The sequence below is a fragment of the Mytilus galloprovincialis genome, chromosome 10 (assembly GCF_965363235.1).
Source record: "Mytilus galloprovincialis chromosome 10, xbMytGall1.hap1.1, whole genome shotgun sequence".
NCBI lineage: Eukaryota > Metazoa > Mollusca > Bivalvia > Mytilida > Mytilidae > Mytilus > Mytilus galloprovincialis.
The window spans coordinates 48,028,988-48,039,194 of NC_134847.1; the positions used below are offsets into that span (position 1 = coordinate 48,028,988).

The 10,207-nt window shown below is 31.1% G+C and overlaps 1 long non-coding RNA gene across 1 annotated transcript; it reads right to left on the bottom strand.

The window, feature by feature from the left end:
* Nucleotides 1–4,888: 4,888 nt before the first annotated feature.
* LOC143049201 (uncharacterized) lies at nt 4,889–9,703 on the bottom strand. The gene is made up of 3 exons (XR_012970121.1): nt 9,621–9,703; nt 6,585–7,047; nt 4,889–5,037 (listed from the first exon to the last, which is right to left on the bottom strand). It is a non-coding gene; the product is annotated as an uncharacterized LOC143049201 (long non-coding RNA).
* Between the last annotated feature and the right edge of the window lie 504 nt (nt 9,704–10,207).

The following is a 10,207-nucleotide window of genomic DNA, read 5'->3' on the forward strand; positions in this document are numbered from 1 at the left end:
ATGCATTACGAAATAACTGTGTTCTCTGACAATCCCACTTGAATATTGAAACTACTAGCAAAATGATAAAAAGAGTTGTGTGTCAAATAAACTCATTTATATTCATTCGTTGTCTTACGGTAAAATGGCGACTGTTAATCGCAAAACTTTGATTGCAGCTATTAGTTCTTAGTCTTGTTGAAACATTACACAAACATTATGTTCTTGAGTCTAGGAAACTGTAAAGATGCAATTTATTGGACCTACTTTTATTTGTCTTTTTAATGATATTCTATCAGAACATTCAATAAGGAACTTATTTAATATATATAACACATAATCTACTTGAACAGTTTTTAACCACAACTAATCTTTTAAGCGGTGATTATCTTAATAACGTGTTATACTGTTGTGATCTAAATAGCGTATTATACTGTTGTCATCATTTATCGAACGGGCATCAGAATATTTTAAAGAAAAATACCACAATACCATACCCCCCTGTAAGTTAAGTGGACGTTCCCTTATGTGTACTAAACTTTTTATACCTGTTGGCAGTCAATTGTAGTAAAAACTTTGCATGATTTGATTTCATAAATATAGTTGATGTCTTTAATACAAGTTTTGTTAAAGTTTAATGTTAATATTACAAAACATGAATGAGATAATAATAAATACATTACCTTTCTCTTGTTCTTTTGTTAGAAACAAACAATACCACTGTTTATAACTGCCTAACAATGAGAAGATGTGGTATGATTGCCAATGATCAACCAGAAACCACCATAGGACGTAGAAGTGTGCAATTATAGGCCAACGACAGATCGAGCTGTCAACTTCCGTATTACATTAAAGTCCAAGTTTTTATGGAACCCTATCAGCGGCATGAAATCTTAATCTTACTTTGTTCATACGATGCAATCATAAAGTTTTTTTTTATAGATTTATTGTTCTTGATGATCCGGCTGTAGTACATTTTACATACATGTAGCCTTTTTATATTGTTTGGTTAAAAAAAGAAACATCTATCAATTGAATTATAGTGATCATGCTTCATTAGAAGTGAGTCAACAAAACCTCAATAATGCGTCGTGTGCAACGTACAAAATTGACACCATATATATCATAATGTTTTTGTAACTTTAATATATCTTTTTCAAAATATACTTTATTAATGATGATATTTTGTTTGTAATGTATTATTGATAATACATTCTGTACTGCTAACGAATTGTATTATGGCACTCAATGTATATCACTTAATTATTTTGGAGTGCCTCAGTTAACGTAATTTTGCCGAAAAGATTAATATATATGTAGAACTTTAACTACACCTAATCGACATGTTACACATCGTCAGAGGTATATTTATATTCACTATTTGAATTGTTGTATTGATTTTTTCTAAACATGTTTATCGTTTTTTGTTACTGTTTCATCGACGATCACTTCACATTACGTGTCACTCTCCCATACAATAAGAATCGAAGGAAGTGACTCTTGTAAACATGTACAATGTTCAAATTTCTTTGTTAGTTGCTTATTTGATAACTATTCATCCCTTCCTTGTTTTTTTGTTAAATCAAAGGAATATTAAAAATCATCGATAATTTGAACTTACATAAGGTGAATCATTGATTTAACCGATTAAAACGTTGATCAACACTGTCATTTGCATTGTTGTTAACGCCTGATCTATGACTTGAAATAAGTTTTTTTTCTCATTTCTCTGACATATACCATGTATACCACAACGAAACGGTTACACCATGTGAAGATTTATAAGAATATCATATACATTAAGATTTAATAATAATGTTTTCGTTTATTTTATGGATAAATTTCTTTAACAATATAGTAACTCACTATCACAAAATGGAAACAAACTTGGGGTATGCAATTCCACCAAGAACAAATGAAAATATCTCACTGTAACAAGATCACAGCCACCATTCGATCAAGATTATGTATTAAAAGACCATGTTTTAGCAACCGTCAACACTACAAAATTACTTGGTTACACCTTATCAAACAACATGTCATGCATGGGATACACATATTACCAACATTAGTTCAAAAACAAATTAGATATTTGACTTTCTTAAAAGAAACTTAAAACAAAATCAGAAAGAAACAAAACGTTTGGCTTACACATCGATGGTACGATCAATTTAAGTTCTTTAATACTGTTCTTCAATTTTGTCACCTCCCAACCCCCGAAAAGGTACCAAAATTGAAAAGTAAAAAGAAGGGCAGCACGCTACGTCACCAACAGGTACCATAACACTAGTAGTGTCACCTCCATGATTGACCATCTTAAATGAAAGTCACTCGAAACTCGTAGAAACATCAATCGAGTAACAATAATGTACAAAATCTCACACAAACGTATTGCAGTAGATCCAAACCATAAGAAAACCATAACAGAAAACCCTTGCAGTTTTCGGCACAACCTTTTTGATCTTTTGGTCCTCGATGCTGTTCAACTTTGTACTCGTTTCGGCTTTCAAACTTTTGTATCTGGGCGTCACACGTAGGTCTTGTGTGGACAAAATACACTTCTGGCGTATTAAAATTTTGAACTTGTTGCCTTTTGTTGGCTGTTGTTCGTGTGATTCTTTGTCAATTGTGTTCTCCAATTTATTTATATTGTAGTCCTGTGTTGTCATTTTGATGTTATATTTCACATGGCCATAAAAGTGCGAGGTTTGGCATGCCACAAAACCAGGTTCAACCCACCATTTTTTCCTTTAAAAATGCCCTGTACCAAGTCAGGAATATGGCCATTGTTATACTATAGTTCGTTTCTGTGTGTATTACATTATAACGTTGTGTCGTTTGTTTTCTCTTATTTTTGAGTGTAAATTCACATTGCGATAAGACGTGCCACGGTACTTGTCTATCCCAAATTCATGTATTTGGATTTGATGTTATATATATATGTTATATTTGTTATTCTCGTGGGATTTTGTCTATGTGTGTTGCATTTTAGTGTTATGTCGTTGTTCTCCTCTTATATTTAATGCGTTTCCCTCGGTTTTAGTTTGTTACCCCGATTTTGTTTTTTGTCCATGGATTTATGAGTTTTGAACAGCGGTATACTACTGTTGCCTTTATTTACTACAGCAAGTCAAAAACACCAGATTCACCAATTCACTTTAATACCAAACATTCAGCTCTAGAACATATAACTTAGCTCTAAAACAGTTATTATTATTTCAAGTACAGCTTTTTTTTTACCATTCACAGAATTCACTTCCACAAACAGATATCTAAACTGTAAATATGTAAATTTTGGCACTCATAAATTGACATATTTTAATAAGGGTCTGTTTGCGATGCGCCGACGTATAGTCATCAAGGTGCTGACGAATCTCCGTACGATGAAGATGTAGATGTAGAAAGTATTTTAAAAGATTAGACATATGACAGGATATGCATACTCTTCCAGACACCTTGCATCATCCACGGTTTTTATGTTGAGTTTGTGATGCTCAGTCTTAAGTTTTTTATGTTGTGGTTGCGTAAATTTATTTTACTTTCTGTACGTAGTTTCCGGTTTTTGCCACGGCAGAGTCCGATATATTTCGACTGATGAATTTGAACATTCATTATATATCATTTGCTTTTTTTTGGCAAACCTGTAACAAATTTGTAACAAAACCCATTATTCATTATCTTTTACAAAAAATAAATCTGTATCACTCAGAATACTGCTTATCATGCCGCATGTACTATGGCAGATAATATTACATGAGTTATAAGTGTGTTATCAAGAATGATTTCATACAATTGGTTTGAATCATGTGTATATTTCAAAGTCTATATGCAATATTCGAGTTGAAATCACAGAAAAAGGATGCAAGAAGACGTTTACCCTATTGACGAACACGACAACACTCTTTCTGGAATTTATGTGATTTCCTAAGATTTTGTGTATTATCTTGGTTTGTCTTTTTTCATGGATTTACGGGATTGGAACATCGATAACGCACTGTCGCCTAAATTAACTGGTTTTTGTTTTCTATGTTTGAAATTAAAATATCTACATTACTAAATCAATGTCGTGTATTAACCCTATTTTACAAAGATTATTGACGACAAATCAAAAATCTTTTAATTTGATATCGAACCAAATATTGTGAACACTACATACGGACAGTATTTGATGAAACAGAATACAAACATAGATATAGGAAGATAATGAGAAAACTCTCTGTATACATTACATGCATATGATTCTAACGAGCTTAATTAAATAATATAATGCTATTGAAACTAAGTTGGTCGTTTCTAAACATTGACTTTCGACATTTAATACAATTAATAGTTTCTCAATTCAAATCAAATGTAACGATTCCTAAGTAAGCGCGAATTAAGAATCAACTATTTATTAATTTTCTTTAACTAAAACAAAACCCCTTATATCTAGATTTTCTCTTAGTTAGTAGGAGTTAAAATTTCTGTACACATTTCTCATTAACTAGAACTAATTCATGCAAAATATCTTTTTTATTGAACAACAATTGAATACAACAAATAAAAATGTCTAGTAAAATATGGAGTATTTGCTTTCAATCATCAATAAACATCAAAGACCACAAAACTGATTTCCCCCATTCATTTACTACATATAATTTAGTATAGTTTTGATTGAAGCACATGGCGACTGGTTTGTTGATTCCATGCTTGGAGTCCAATGGTATGTCTATTACTTTCCAATCATGTGCATTTTTGTCGTGAACTCTTAAGTCTAATACTACTTTCCCGTCCCATTTCAATCTGTGTAGTATATTCGATCCCTGCCCACTGATGTAGATGTGTTTATAATCGTCACTACATATATCAGAAGGTGTATCTATGGTGGCAATAGTAATATTTCCATGAAACTCGTACTGCTGACTGTACGTTATATAGTTTTGACCGCCTTTGCATGTGAAGAATGATTTTTCATCAAGTGCATGGAATTTTAAAACACGGGATTGAACAGGAAAAGGGTATATATATTGACCTGGCTGACCTCCCTGGTCTATGACGTCTGTGAGTTTTCTGAAATTACTTTCAAAAAAAATATATTATAAATATACATATATACATAAGACCTTGAAGTCGGTAAAAAAGATAATTTGAAAGTTGAACTACGGTAAAGATTTTTTTCTTTTTTTACATGATGCCCATTAATTGAGATATGAAAATGGTTTCACTCCAAATGGTTGATATTTCTGTTGGTTGAACCTATACACATTGTTCTTTTTACAAATTTTATGACATTTTGTTTTCATCACAGCAATACAAGATATGTGGTTACTATATTTTGTTTTTCAATCACAACTCTATTTTAATCAAAAGGTAAAATATCATTTTTATGATTCAGATTATATCAAGTCAAATCAATATGAAATATTGTAACAAAAATACAGCACGAATACAGATACTTTAGGAACACCTGTTTTAATGTGAATACATTCGTTTTTTTTGTTTTTTTTTACATAAGTTCCATCCGATTTCTATCAAGCAAAAATAGAGTAAAAATATGTAGCGAAGGCTACACAAAATAATTCATTTGTTTTGTAATTTCGAAATGAGCTATACAAAAGCTTCAAACAGATCCTGATTGCATGACATATAACATATAAAACGTAATAAAAAAAATCCTCAAAAAAGTCTTCTCATATCTGTCAGCTGGGATTTAAGATACTAATGGAAAATTGCAACAGGTCTTTAATGTAATATATCATTTTCGAAACTATATTCTAAAAAACTGGTATATTCATCAATTTCAATAATGAATGATAAACTGATTAATTCAAAAATGTGACACAATGGAGATAAAATAAGAGATAACCACGACATCGACTCATTCAGCATCTTGAAAAAGTCTTGAATTTCACTTTCATACTTATTGATAAAAACCAACAATTCAATGAGAGTTTACATCTCTTTATATATAAGTGTATTTTTGATTTATAATACTATTACAAGAAGTAGTTATCAACGGTACCAGGCTTATAATCTGATACGCCAAACGCGCGTACGTCTTCGTAAGATGCATCAATAACGCTCGGATCAAAATAGGTAGAAAGCCAAAGAAGTATAGAGTTGAAAAGCATTGAAGACCAAAAATTCCCCCAAAATGTGCCAAATACGGCTAAGGCAATCTATGCCTGGAATTAGGAAATCCTTAGTATTTCTAATAATTCATACATTTGCAAGTAGTCAATTAAAACAAAAATACAATATAATTGATATTCATTTCAACACCGAAGTGCTGACTACTAGTAGGTGTGATTCATAGTTTTAATTCTAATTCGACATTTATATAGATAGACGAATACAAACTAGAAGCTATGACACATGCATGTGATTATTCAAACTCTCCAACGTTAACTTCCTTGTCTAAGCAGGTAACGTCTTTTTGTGCCTTTGTATGGCGCATTCAAACTGTTAGGTTTGTGTTTGTTCACACTGTACAGACTTTCGTAAAAGAAAGGAACGTTTTTTTTATACAAGTTTATATTTAGCTGATAAATGTTTAGGGAATGACGTGTACATCTACAGGATTGATGTAAGGGCATATCTCATACGTTTTCTAAGTAAATACTTACATTTCCTCGTCACATCTTTTAAAGAAGGGCATTGCGTAAAATGAACCGTGTCTTTTTATGCCAAGAAAACATGCAAAATTTGAAATTACATCTTCTCCTGTATTAGGGATGGCTGATACGCACAACACACTCGTATTGAGATCGTCACATTTTGCCTTAAAGAGTATCACCATTCTGTCTGGATGTATTTGTAAAAGAGATCTGGTATTGGGGAAAGTAATGAATCCGATATTTTGACTTGTAATAGTCAAATCATATGGTTCGCTGTCTACACAAAGATGCTTTAACATAATTCCTGATGGATCAACTAAAATAAGATTCTTGTTATCATAGTCACACAACATTATATTCCCATTTCTGGTAGCTGCTATTCCAGTAATGTGTCCAAAGTCATGGTTGAATGACGTATAATAAGAAAACCCATGTCTAACGTCACCAGGTTCTGCTAAAACTTGTGCCATCTCTAAATAACATAATGATATCAGCAATAAATTGTTAAAGTCATATGACATGAGTTGCATGTAATTATAATTCATGTGTTTTGGCAGGGGATCTTGTTGCTTATTTTTTTAGTTTTGTATGTTGTGCTTTGTATACTATTTTTTGTCTGCTGGTCCTTTTTGTTTGTGTCATGGCGTTGAAAGTTTATTTTCGACTTATAGAATTAAATGTCTCTTTTGTATCTTTTGCCTCTTTATATCAAAATCATTGAACCAATGCATGTATTTATACTAAACGAAATCCTTTATGCACGTTGAATTATATTTATTACGATGATGTAACGTATTTTTGATAAATGACATTTCCGCCAATTGTTGATCGCGAGGAAAAAAATATTCGGTTTTTTTGTCTCAGTTGACTAGATCGTTGAAATAATATATACATGTAATAATCACAGAGCACGTGGATCAAATAAGTTATACTGCTTTGTTTTTTCTCTATGTATATTTGCGTTTATATTCTGTAGTTAACATGTCGAAATGAACTACTAGTATTATATTATTAATTTATACATTTCCCTCTCCTGAGTGATCTTCCATTGATGTGTACTGTATTTCTGTCATGTAATGTTATCATTTTAGCGGTAAATTAAACATTGCCATAAAATACGAGGTTTAGCCAGTCACAAAACCAGGTTCAACTACCATTTTTCTTTACATGACCTGTTTCAAGTCAAGAATATGGCAGTTGATTTCTAAAAGTTCATTTCTATGTATGTTGCATTGTCTTTTTGTTGCTTGCATCACTGCAGTTTTGATGTTGTTTCGTTGTTTTACTCTTATAGTGGATGTGTTTCCCTCTGTTTCAGTTTGCAATCCGGTTTTGTTTTTTTCTAAATTGATGTATGACTTATGAACAGCGGTATACTACAATTGTCTTTTTTCATGCGTTTCAATTTGTTGATTTAAGTTTTCTTGAAAAATTGTTTAAAAATGTTTAAATGAATTCAATTAATAAAAAGTATAAATCATTATGACTGTAATAGCAAAACATAAACGAGTTACGACATCAAATCAAATATTTTATGTTAGGCAAATTAAAACCATTTGTTTTACTTCTTGTTCCTCTACGTCTTATTTAGATAATAATATATTTTCACGTGGAATTTGAACAAGAATTAACTTGCTTCAAATAAAAAAAAAAAAAAAAACAACGCAGACTTCGATGGTTTGTTTTTGTTTTTATACTATTGAGACATTTTTGACCGTGACCAAGACTTATCTAAGAATGTTTCTTTTCTGTAAGGCTCAGTAACTATGCTCAGATGTAAAAAGTTTGAAAGCCATAACAACTAAAAAGTTGAAGATCGCCGAGGACCAAAAGTTCCAAAAAGCTGTGAGTGTGAGGCCAGGGTAATCCTCCTGGGACAAAAACATCATTATAATCAAGAATAATATATAGTTTTACAAACAGTAATTTTTATAAAATGACTATATAATAGATATACATGTAAGAAAGTATTTACACAAAATAGAAGTAAGTTGAGTAACAAAATTCAGATCGATTTAAAAAAACCTATATTAGACAAATTATCCGTTAGGTACTTCAGATATAACAACTAAATGAGTTTGATTGGTCTCTTCAACTTTAAATTTCGTGCTCCTGAAGCATTTTTCAAAATGAACCTTCAAAACGGGCATCCAAATATCAATATTTTAAAGACATATATGTATAATCAATAAACTAAAATGGGACCTGAGAAGAATAGCCAAATTCATCTCAGGTCACGCAACCATGAGGGATATTTAACATTAGTTTTGAAATAGTTTATGTTGGTTGAATTTTTGTCGATAATCATACAATTAACCTCTAGATTTTTACGAGTAACGATACACTATACATTTATTTAATATGTAATAATGCAATATATCAAAATGTATTCCCCGAGGTACGAAGATCAACTCATTGATCTATTGCCGGAAGCCAACGGCTAATGCAATAGAACAATGAGCTGATCTTCAGACCGAAAATAATATATTTTGATCTATTGCACTGTTACACATTCAATAAGTGTATTATTACCTAATACATACTGAGTCAGTTCTAACAAATCCTTAGAAATAAAACACATGAAAGTAACAACTTTGTTATGGAACATGTATTATGGAACATGAATACCTTTCAACTAATTATATTTCAGAATAAGAGGTCATCACAGGTCAGTGAAATAGACTGCACACAGTCGAACGATATTTTTCAGTGCAAAAGACCATGGAACAAAAACAGAAAAATAGCAAATAATTTTGAAATATTAATAAAACAGTAAAATACTCTGTATTATGTAATAATACAGTTTATTACAGTGAAAAACAATTCCAAAAACAATATTTGTCTTGAGGACTTTTGGTAATTACATTTCATATACAGTATTTATCATTGGTAACGATGTTTTCAATAAACTGTCTATGTTATACATGCTATTTTAGCTGATTTAACAGTATCAAATGTATATTGGCTATTAACTTGACATTTTTTAAATGGAAGTATGTTAGATAGGCCGCTTCTTACATGTTTACTAGTCTATGTGTAACTTACCAATTTTTCGTTTTGATGGTTGTGTAATTGTAAGTGTGTGAACTACTTCCTTTATCTACTTCTTCATTGACCTTATTGACATTATGAAAACACATCGGTGTTGATGGAAGCCTGTATTTCAAATCAGACAACTGAGTTGATACATTTTAAAAAGGATTAAAATAACTTTTTTGATTTGTAGTTCAGAAAATCAATTGAATATTTTGTAAGCTACTGGAATATAGTATTAGAAGCAAATACGGATAAGATTTTGTAGGTTGTCTTTTAATACGTTTTTTTTTAAAAAGCATGATACATACATGTTTCATACTGATATCCACTTGTGTGACAGTTTTCGACTATTTTAGTGATATCACCAGACAGTTTAAAACTGTTTACCAAGTATAAAGGCGAGTATAATGCGACACGGGTTATGTTCTTCTCATATATGTTATGATGGTATAATACTAAACCCATAACGGGAAGGATTGTGCCTGATATTCATATGATGAAGAAATAATATTTCAATCAGTTAAATTGAAGTCAGGAGCTGGCATGTCAGTTAACTGCTAGTAGTCTGTTGGTATTTATGTATTATTGTCATTTAT